General features: G+C 33.1%; 1 pseudogene; it reads right to left on the minus strand.

The window, feature by feature from the left end:
* Positions 1-845: 845 nt before the first annotated feature.
* LOC107468226 (ervatamin-B-like) lies at positions 846-5,742 on the minus strand (annotated as a pseudogene).
* Positions 5,743-11,446: the final 5,704 nt, after the last annotated feature.

The raw sequence follows: 11,446 nt of genomic DNA on the forward strand, positions 1-11,446 counted from the left end.
ATAGATAAACAATAAAAATATTAAACAATGTGAATAATATATATATCAGATATTTATTTTATTAGGTGTGTGGATGATTATTTTAATATTAAAATTTAGTTGGTTAATTTGGAAGTGTAGTGTATTTTTATTTGATCAGTGGTTGTTTATAACCCAATTTTAAAACTAGGATAAGTTTATGATTGGTTTTATTATATATAAATAAATACACACATAAAGATAATATTTTTATATAAAAATAGAGTAATGTTAGATGTTTAAATCTTTTTATAAACTAAGTCTAATTAAATTAAACAATAAAATTTAGAATAATGTTATTTATAACTGAATTTTTATTAATATTAGATTATCTTAGTTAAATTTAGTTTACAAAAATACTTTAGATGTGTAGTATTATTAAAGATAACAGTTAAGCATTCGCTAAGGAGAAAAGCATATTATTTGTTTTCGAAATATATAGAATAGGGGGCTGCTTCAATTAATTAAGACAAATAATAATGGCTGGGTTAGGTACTATATTGAATTACCAATCAATGATATTCCGCCAAAATTCACTACCTAATATTACAAATACGTACTGACCTAGCTACTTCTTGGTCTTGGAGGCTAAACCTCGTTCATCCTATTCCTACCGCATGTTACACGCACTGCAATTCATTCGTTTCTTCATTATTTTCTTTTGTATGTTTCGAAAAAAGACAACATTATTACTGAATAGTACTTCGTGCCTTACATAATAAATTCTTTACTTTGACTATGTTCCTTCATGTTCAAGCTAATTAAGAAACACTAGAATGTTTAATGTTGAGTAATGGTGTGATCACATGAAACTAATACTTGGCGTTCTAAGGATGAATGGTGTTTTTGATTGGTATATAGGCCGCACCATTGATTCCACAGACCCCATATGGTAAATTAGTGTTCCTTTTGATCCATATATAGCCATTCAATCCCCATTATCGCCCAACGAATTCTTCAGAATCCAAAAATCTTGTCCCTCTTTGGAATCATAACCCACAATTAACAGACAGTGATTTGTATAATCAGTTGGTGCACAGTTCTCACCATCATATATTCCCTGAAAATAAGAAAAAAAGTGATCCCTTAATCCTGTATGTATGTATTGTTGGACTACTGTCAAAACCTTATATAAAAAATTAATAGGTCTCTCATTTTATAAACTTCTCACTCTTCTTTACTTTCTTTGATAAGGGACTAACTTCACACGTTCTTTACACTTGCAACATTAATATGTATGTACGTACGTATATATATTATATTGAATAAATTAGCTAGAAAAATTAGCATTGCTAAGAATGGTAAAATTGAAATTCATTTGCGTTGAGGCACACATTAACAGGTTGTTTAGCAGTGGCACACAAGAGTCCCTCGTCTGATTGTGGAACGTGTCCATAGCCATCAATGGTTGCAGTATTGTGTACAATCTGTTAAATTCAGAAACAGAAAAAGAAAATAAATTAAGCTGAAAAACTTAACAAGGAGAAATAAAATTAATGTAAACAAACTTGACCATGGATGATTGGCAGGTAAGCTTCTCTCCTTCATAAGGATAATTAGCATCTAAGGCAATGCCACCATTGCTCATAACCCAATCGAACGCTTTATCCACATAGCCCACGTAACAACCATTGCTTTCAGGATCACAATCCAGAATCTGTTGCACTGAAAGGTTAATAAGCTCCCCTGTTGCTATAGCGTTTACTCCTTCAATTGCACCTGCCGCTGAGAATGCCCAACAGCTTCCTAGTAACAATAAATTATTCAAAACATATTATATTTGTGCATACCCTGAATTTAATTTTGATATACTATCTAATTTCGTTCTTCTGGATAATCATTTGCGAATTTGATAAAAAAAATAGTTATTTTTTCTGATATAATATTACATTAGATATATGTATAAAACTATTTTTCTATACCGGTCTTCTAAATACTAAGAGATAGAGATTTCAGGATTCTGTTTGGTGTAAAATAAAAGACAGAAATTGAAATAAGAATGAAACTTTATTTTAATTTATACAAAGGATAAAATTAAAATTAATTAATTGAAACGAGGATATTGTAGGTATAAAATGTTATTAAAATTTCAATCTCTATCTCTAAAAATTTTAGTCCCTGTGTCCCTACATTTTGGAAGTACTAAAATATTGAAATTTTGATGACAAAGACAAAAAATTTAATATCAGTTTCTGAACCAACAAACATAATACTGAATCTTAATCTCCTAATCTCTATCTCAGTACCTCAAAACAAACGCTAATTGAAGTAAAAACTTACCACAAGTTCCTTGGCTCTTAACCGGGGTGACAACTCCCTTTTGCCTCCAATCCAAGGATGAAGGAGCTTGACAAGATACCTCATTAATTCCCTTCATGCCATTGTCATCAGTGGCCATTTCAAAGTCGTGCAGCAAGTACATTTCTTTGAACTCAGTTGGGCTCAAATCAGCAAACTTACTCACACCAAGAAGATGGTGATGATGAGAAGGTGATAGTGACATTCTCTTTGCATTAGAACCCGTGATGTAGTTCAAATTGGACACAAAAATCTCAAATCTCTTTGTCATCTCATCTAGGTCATTGTATACTCGTCCATGCTCTTTCTTCCATTGTTGGAATAGTAGCATGGCGTCATCCTTTGAAAGATCCCTGTCCAGGTTAGGACCCAGTATGGAGTATTGGGTTGGAAAGCTTGTACTATAAGAAAAAGATATGAATAATGTAGTGCATAAGAAGAAGAGGAGAACAAGAATGTTTGAGGTATGGGAAATCATCTTTTATTCAAACTTAATTATATTAATTATAAGCAAATCAAATAAGTAATGTTAGAATGAAGATAGATGTGCATTCCTCGTACATCATTTTAACATATTTATAGTGATGGATTGAGAGTGGTTAGGCCATATGCATGCATGTAGCTGATGAATTTTCACTTGATATAAGGGAAATTTGCAAGTTGCTGAATAATATGTAGTTATCTACCCTTGAATTATTTGAAACTTGATCTAATGGATGATGATGATCTCTATATAGGAGCAACTCGAATAGGAAATTTTCTTTAGTAGTCTGTGTTTATGATTTTCTTGTGATAAAAGGTAATTTTACATCGTTATCATTTGTGTTATAAATAATAAATAGAGAAAGGAAAAAAACTAATATTAGTCAAATTTTATTATTCTCAATTTATTAGTTTTTTTATTGAGTAATATACCATAGTAATCATACCAATCTTCAAATGTTGTGACGAATATGGATAAAGAATGAATGCCGATTTATGAGTGGCTCATTTTTCCTTATGTTAAAAGAAAAATATAAAAATATAAACTGAGGCAAAAGGATTATATACAATCAATAACAATACTTCTATCTTTCTTATATCTTTATGTCAATATATAAAATATTCTTCTCTCTTTTTTATATATACATTACTACATATATTAATAAATAATAAATTTTTTTATTTTATATTTATTTTCTCTTTTTTATTTATTTATTTTACAACATTCAAGATTTTTTTAGTCAAATAATTTTATCCTCAAAAATGTTAATCATCAAATCAATCTCTAATCTTTTATTTCGTTAAACATATCAATTCTCGAATTAAATTTTAGTTGAAAAATAGACAAATCAATTTATGTTAGTATTTAATAAAGTCAAGTTCTTATATTACTCTCTTCATATATATATGTAGATCAATTTATGTTAGTATTTAATATATATGAAGACTTATTTTCTTAATAAAATAAAAGTTTAAAAATTAATTTAATAATTAAAATTTGTTAAAAATTAAAACATCTAACTAAATTTTTTAAAGATTAATTTAGATATTCCTCTATCTTTATCTGCGGCCTCATCGCTTTATGTATACACCCTATAATTGGTCATTGCCATCATGGCTTGTTCCTGCATGCAGTCATCATTCTTGTTAGTATCATATAAAAATATAAATATATGGGTTTCGTCGCTACTTCTATATAATTTTGGTCTCTAAAATATAAACGATTTTAAAATCAAGTTAAACTTTAGGTACGATTTTATATAAAAAAAAAGTTTAAAATGAAAAAAAATTTCGAAATATATCTTAAAGACTAAAATTGTACTTAACCCTAAATATATGGTATCGATTGAGAGAACTTGCATTGCGCGACATAACCCTAACTACAATGCCTTGGCATTAATGTGGCTTTACATACATGCATGCTTGTTCTGATGTTTAATAATGAATAATCGTTATGAGGAGAACATGAACTTAAAATTAAATAATTTTCATGTGATAGCTAAGCTCAATAGTCCATACACCCACAGGAAGATAGCCCGGTTTTTTCGGAAATCCATCTAGTAGAGACAATTTTGAATTTTAGAACATGCTCAATCATGAACATGCATGTACTGAAACTCAGCAAATTGATATGTAAGTGCAATTGTATTAACAACAAATTGAAGCAAATATGGTAGCAGTTTCACAAAGCACATAACAAGTCGATATTATTTAGAGGCTTTTCAACAAAAAGAATCCCAGCATGGATGATAATGATAAGGGGGAGTTTGTGAAGTCCCCTCCTTCAATAATAAGTATGAAGAAGAAGCATAGCGAGGCAGGGAGAAGGAGAAGGCACAGAATTAATGCTCACCTTGCCACACTCCGTGGACTTCTCCCCTCCACTGTTAATAATAAGGTATTTCCTTTATTTGATTAGATAGGATGATTATTCTTATATAGGAAAAGATTGTCACTAAATTGGTAATGAAGTGGATTTAGTGTATTATTATTGTACTTAATTAAGGGTTTCTGGTATGTTGTCCTTGAAGAAGAATCATCAACCAGCTAGTAGAATTCTTAAAGTCAACTATACGCGGCGCACCGTAATGTATGTATGTATGCAGTGGTAGAATCTTTCTATGACGTGACACTGACACAAAAACGGACACGAACACGACACGACACAGGATACGTCAATACGCAAATTTTAAAATCTTATAAGACATGATGACTATTTTAATTATATAAAATATTTAAAATATTTTTTTGTTTTAATAAATAATAATATATACTATTTCTAAATTTATTTTAAGAATACATGTTAAGAATAAGATTGGACACTTTGATACGTGATGGTATTTTGGTGTGTCAAAGCATGTCTAGAGAATAATTTTTTATTTTTTATTAAGACACGGTTGGATACAGCAGACACGCATATCAGACGAATATTGGTGAATGTCGTGTTCAAAATATGTCCGACATGCGGACACGATAACTCAGCAAGTGTCCATACTCCATACAATCAGTTATTTTAATTAATTCATTATTTTATATATAAATATAAGGTCTTCTATGAATTAAAAAAAATGCTAATGTTAGATGAACAAAGCGATTGCTGATAATCGCCGCAAAATATAACTCCCGTGTCCTTATGCACTGCAGATGTTGTTCCGCTGGCAATTTGATTAGCGGCAGTTCAAAACCGCTGCAATTCGGCAAATACACCGCCGCCATTCACCGCTTGTCCTGTAGTGATTGGTGAGTGCACAAGTATCCACTCTGGGAGACAGAGTGAAGAATGAAGTTGTGTATATACTTGTTACTGCAAAGGGGATATGATGAGTAGTGTTGAGGCATGCCAAGTTCTTGCAAGGAATCTTCATCAGTCACTGTCTTCTCTACTCACCTCACATCCAATCCACAATAGAAGACTATGCTGTCTTCAAACATCTGCAGCCTCATGCTACGATTAATAATATTTTTCATCTTCATTCACAACATATGCTTTGTTAGGAGTTGTTTCATAAGTGTCTTCTGGTTATAAATAAATGGGCTATGGGTAAAGTATATTTTGGACAATTACGTTTACAATTTTCTTTAAAAATATTTTTAATGTTTAATTTTATTTTTTAATTTTTAATTCATTTAATTTTATTCATAATATTTTTTATTTGTGTCAAAACTATCCTTAAATATTTTCATTTTTGTTTTTAATATTCTAGATCAAGTTAATATGCTGAAATAATTTTGACATAAATTAAAAATATTAAAAATAAAATTAAATAAAATTAAATATTAGGAATATTTTTGAAAAAAAATTATAAATACTTTATTCTAAATAAATATAATTCTCAATTCATATGAAAATATTTTTATATGAAAATAATAACTAAAAATTATTAAATAATTAGCATGTTTAATTAAACTATTCATCATAATAAATGTCTAACATTTAACTGTTATTTTCATATAAAACCATAAATAAATGAGTTTATTAGTTGTGGGGTAATTACTCTGTCACATCATATCTTTCATGCCCTTGAAATGTTCAATGTGTTATTGAATTTGAAGTTGTTTGGCTTATGCTTTTTTTTATATTTACATTTTTAAAACAGATTATTTTGTTCTTTATATTGAAAACGAAGTTAATATTTATAAATTTAAAATGACGAGTACATGAATTAATAATCAAATTCCATTATCAACAAAGGATACAAACAATGAAAAGTACTACATGTCAATGATTTATAACTCAAATGATATAGTCAAATAATATTTATCTAAAAAATTATAAATGAGTTATAACTCAAATGATATATTTAAATAATATTTATCTAAAAAATTATGAATTCAAGTTTTCTTATCTCTGACAAAAATAAAAAATAAAAAGTGCCGCATAATTGATTTTACTTAGTCTTTAAAGCCTGCCAACCCCGAAAAGCCTAATAGTCAAGGGAAATGCAATGCAATGCACGCATCACTTGTTCGGTTGTTCCGTAGTGGGCCTATACGCTTCCTTTGTTGTCTCAGAAGCCATCATTGGTTCAAATTTCAACCATGACCATATCATACATGTATTCACCCTTTAGTGGCACACTGCAGTTATGTTAGTTGTGGAATTTGTCCCCTTTTTTTGTTTTTAAACTGATGAAAAGACATTAGTGGAATACCCATTATGAGTCCAACATTTCATTTTTTGCAAGGTTATTAGCTCATGCTTATGGAGCAATAGTGGAAGTTAGGGGCTATAATAGCCACATATATCGACCTATCTATATATTATAGGAAGAGTTTTAAGTGTATCGATAACATTGGGGTTTAACTGTTGTTTATGCGAGTCTCCAAGAAAGTCTTAAAAAGATATTTTTTAAAAAGATTAAACAGATTGCTTGTAATATGGATATGTCTTGGATGTTAGTTGGCGACTATAATGAAATTGCAGAGGTGTGTGAGAAAAAAGGGGGTGTTCGAATTGATACCAATGCTTGTAGAAAATTTAAGGACTGAATTAACACCTGCAATCTAATAGACTTGGAGTACTGTGGTACAAGGTTTACTTGGAGAGGGGGGCAGCGCAATGGGTTAGAGAGAGTTTTTAAACGGTTGGATAGAGCCTTGACTAATGCAGATTGGAGAAGCTCTTTCTCAGATGCTAGAGTTGAAGTGCTTCCTAGGGTGAGGTATGATCATCACCCTCTCTTGGTGATTATGAAACCGGAAAGAATGGATAAAGGTGAAAAGCCCTTCCGCTATGAGGCTATGTAGAAATCACACCCCAATTTTGATGAATTTGTTTTAAAAAATTGGAGTCCTTCTAATTCATTTCCTCCATCACTCAATTCTCTTACTGTCAATTTGAAAAAATGGAATAACGATGTCTTCGACAATGTGTTTAAGAGAAAAAGAAGAGTCCTAAACAGAATCAATGGTATCCAAAAAGCTTCAACCTACGGCAAAAATCCTTTTTTCGAAGACCTGGAGCAGCAACTTGTTACAGAGCTTGAAGAAATTTTGAATCAAGAAGAAACACTCTGGCTTCAAAAATCTAGACAAAATTAGATTGTTGACGGAGATAGAAATACAAGGTATTACCATACAAAAACAGCCATAAGAAGGAAGAAAAATAGAATCCTTAAGCTTCGAAAAAGTGATGGGCAGTGGTGTGACCAACAAGAGGAAGTTATGGAGATGGTAATGAATTTTTTCAAAGCCCTTTACCAAGAAGAGAATGGCAACTGCACCTACCTTAATACGGTTTTCACTTTTCCAGAACTCTGTAAAGATCTTAAAGATGCCCTTTCTGTTCCTCCTTCATACACTCAGATTCAAAAAGCATTGTTTGACATTGGGTCCTTGAAAGCCCCTGGGGAGGATGGTTTCCCAGCCCTCTTCTATAAGGAGAATTGGAATGTAATAAAAGGTTCGTTTATCCCTTTTATTTTACAACTCTGGCATAACCCTCGGATTATTGAATCCATCAATCAAACTCCCATCACTCTAATTCCTAAGGTTCCTAATCCAGAATTTGTCTCGCAATTTCGGCCTATAGCACTGTGTAATGTTGCTTACAAGACCATCACTAAAATTGTGATCTCCAAACTCAAACCCCTCCTTGCCGATAGCATTTCTCCAAATCAGGCCAGTTTTATACCTGGTAGAATGATACATGACAATGTTATTATTGCTAAAGAGCTGTGGCACAATATGAGGAAATTAAAAGGAAAAAAGAAGTTCATGTCTATAAAAATTGACTTCGAAAAGGCATATGACCGATTGAAGTGGAGCTTCATCGAAAAGGTCTTGGAGGAGTTTGGAGTTCTAGACCAATTGAAAAATATCATTCTCTCTTGTGTGTCTTCTGTTTCTTACAAAATCCTGTGGAACGGGCATAAGACGGAGGTTTTTTTGCCTACTCGGGGAATTAGACAAGGTGATCCGATGTCACCCTATCTCTTCGTTATGGCTATGGAGAAACTCTCTCACTTGATTGAAGAAAATGTTATGCGAAGCGACTGGATGCCTATGAGAGTGGGTCGGGAAGGGCCATCAATTTCTCACCTTCTTTTCGCATACGACCTGTTACTTTTTGCTGAGGCTTCCACTCAACAAATAGATAATATTGGGCGAGTCCTTGAGCTTTTTTGCACTGTATCGGGATTAAAGATAAATCAAGCAAAATCAACCATATCTTTTTCCAAAAATGTGGAACAAAGCCTGAAGGATATTATCACTAACAGATGCAAGTTCAAGGAAACTGTTGAGCTGGGAAAATACCTGGGTGCTATGATTACCAATGGAAGAACGCAAAAAAGAGATTTCAAGGGTGCAGTGGAGCGGGTCAAGAATAAACTCAGTGGGTGGAAAGTAGGATGCTTGTCTTTCGCTGGTAGAGTTACTCTGCCTCAATCTGTGTTAACTCCCTCTCTGAACTATGATATGATGCATTCCATTATCCCTAAAGGAATCTGTCAAGAAATTGAAAGATTACAAAGAAGGTTCATCTGGGCAGAGAATGCAAGAGAAAGAAAATTTCACAATGTGGGGTGGCATATTTTATGCAAACCCAAAATCTTTGGAGGCTTGGGATTCAAATCTCTTTCCTTGCTGAATGAAGCCTTCATGGTCAAAGCTTTCTGGAGATTAGTGGTGGATAATGACACTCTCTGGGCAAGAGTACTACTGAATAAATATGATAAAGAGAGACAATTTTCTGGTGAGATGAAAGTCAAAGGCTCAGATTCTCAATTCTGAAAAAATCTTAAAAAGATAAAGACGATCTTTGACAAGAATACAAGATTTTTAATTGGTAATGGTAAATCGACTCGTCTTTAGGATGATCCTTGGGTAGAAAATGAACTTCTTCGTGAGCACCTAACCAGTAATCAGATCCCTGCTGAGTTAAGAAACATGACAGTTATTGAAGCTGTGGAACAAAACAATGATTGGAACTACCCCCTTCTAAAGAATCATCTCCCGGATATCATCATTAACAAAATAAGAGCTATCCATCCTCCTCTTCAAGAAGCGGACAGAGATGGAATTTGGTGAAATGCAACTCAAAATGGAGTTTTTTCTGTTGCGAGTGCTTATAAACTTTTAGCAGGGCATGGGAAACCACAAGATCAAGTGTGGAATGTGATATGAAAGTGGAGAGGATCCCAAAGAATGCGGTGTTTCTTGTGGATGACCATACACCAAAAATTCATGACTGCAAAAAGAAGATCAAAACTTTTTGGAGCACCCCTTTTCTGCCATAGATGCCAAGGAGTCCAAGAGACCCAAGAGCACCTGTTAAGAGACTGCCCAGCAGCATCTAGAATTTGGACCCAATTCATTCACCCAGCCTTCCTTCAAAATTTCTTTAGAGCTCCCTTCGAAGTGTGGCTCAAATGGAACCTTTCCACTGAGCTGGGTCGTTCAAACCAAATAGATTGGATAACACAATTTGTAGTTACCTGCTGGTGGTTATGGCACTGGAGAAGTAAGGAGATTTTTATGCCGGGTTTCACCAGACCTAATGATCCGTGCTCCTTCATTTGCCATCAAGCAATTTTGATCAGGAATGCTCTTTACAAGTTGTATACTGGAGAGTATAGAGAAAAAGTGGAAAGACATATCTCATGGTCATGTCCACCTACCAACTGGATCAAATTGAATTCTGATGGTGCTTCGTGTGGAAACCCAGGGACAGCATCATATGGAGGACTCTTAAGGGATGAGATGGGGCATTGGGTTGCTAGATACTGTTCGAACTTGGGAATCTGTTCAACTTTTCAAGCAGAGATTTGGGGCTTGTTACACGGGCTGAAAACAGACTGGGAGTTGGGAATCAGGAGGCTTATTGTGGATCTGGACTCAAAAGTGCTTGTGGAGGTCATTACTAAAGAAAATGCAGAAAACCACCCCAGTAATTTGATCAGAATTATCTCTAAGTGGCTGAAAAAGAACTGGCAAGTTAGAGTAAGCCATACTTATAGAGAAGGAAATAGAGCTGCTGATTTCTTAGCTAGAGAAGGATTAAAGTGTAACCCATGTTTTAATTTTGTTGATGTGCCTCCAGCACCTTTGGGACAAATTTTGTTTGATGATTGTAGAGGGACTTCCTTACTCCGGTTGATTAGCGTCTTGTAATTCTGAGCTTTAGCCCCGATTAAATACCAAAAAAAAAAAGATAACATTAGTGTTTCAATTAATCTGAATTATAAAAAATATATATAATATATATTAATTAAAATCAACCGTTAAAATAACTGAAATACCAATATTTTTGATACATTTAAAATTTCTCTTATATTATAATCCTTACAATTCTAGAACATCAGATGAATATGTATTGTATTTATATAGAAATAAATAAATAAATAAATAATTACCACCAGTGTTTTTAGAAGGGAATAGATTGCTGACTGCTCATTACCCTCAAAAATCTTTTATCATCTTTCCCTTGGGAGGGACTTGTACAACACCATGCTGACATATTTGTGTCCAAACTTCTGGGTGGAACGGAGGCCCTGAATTCACCCCCGAGCCCGTGGGTTTTGTGGATATATAGATGATTGAGTTCCACATGCAAGGGTCTAGGGAGAATCTTGGATGAATAATAAGAAGGGTCACCACTTGTTATCAGTGGTAGTTTTTGTTGTAACTTGGGCGGAGGCTTCTCAAA

This window comes from Arachis duranensis, chromosome 10 (genome assembly GCF_000817695.3).
Source record: "Arachis duranensis cultivar V14167 chromosome 10, aradu.V14167.gnm2.J7QH, whole genome shotgun sequence".
Taxonomy (NCBI): Eukaryota; Viridiplantae; Streptophyta; class Magnoliopsida; order Fabales; family Fabaceae; genus Arachis; species Arachis duranensis.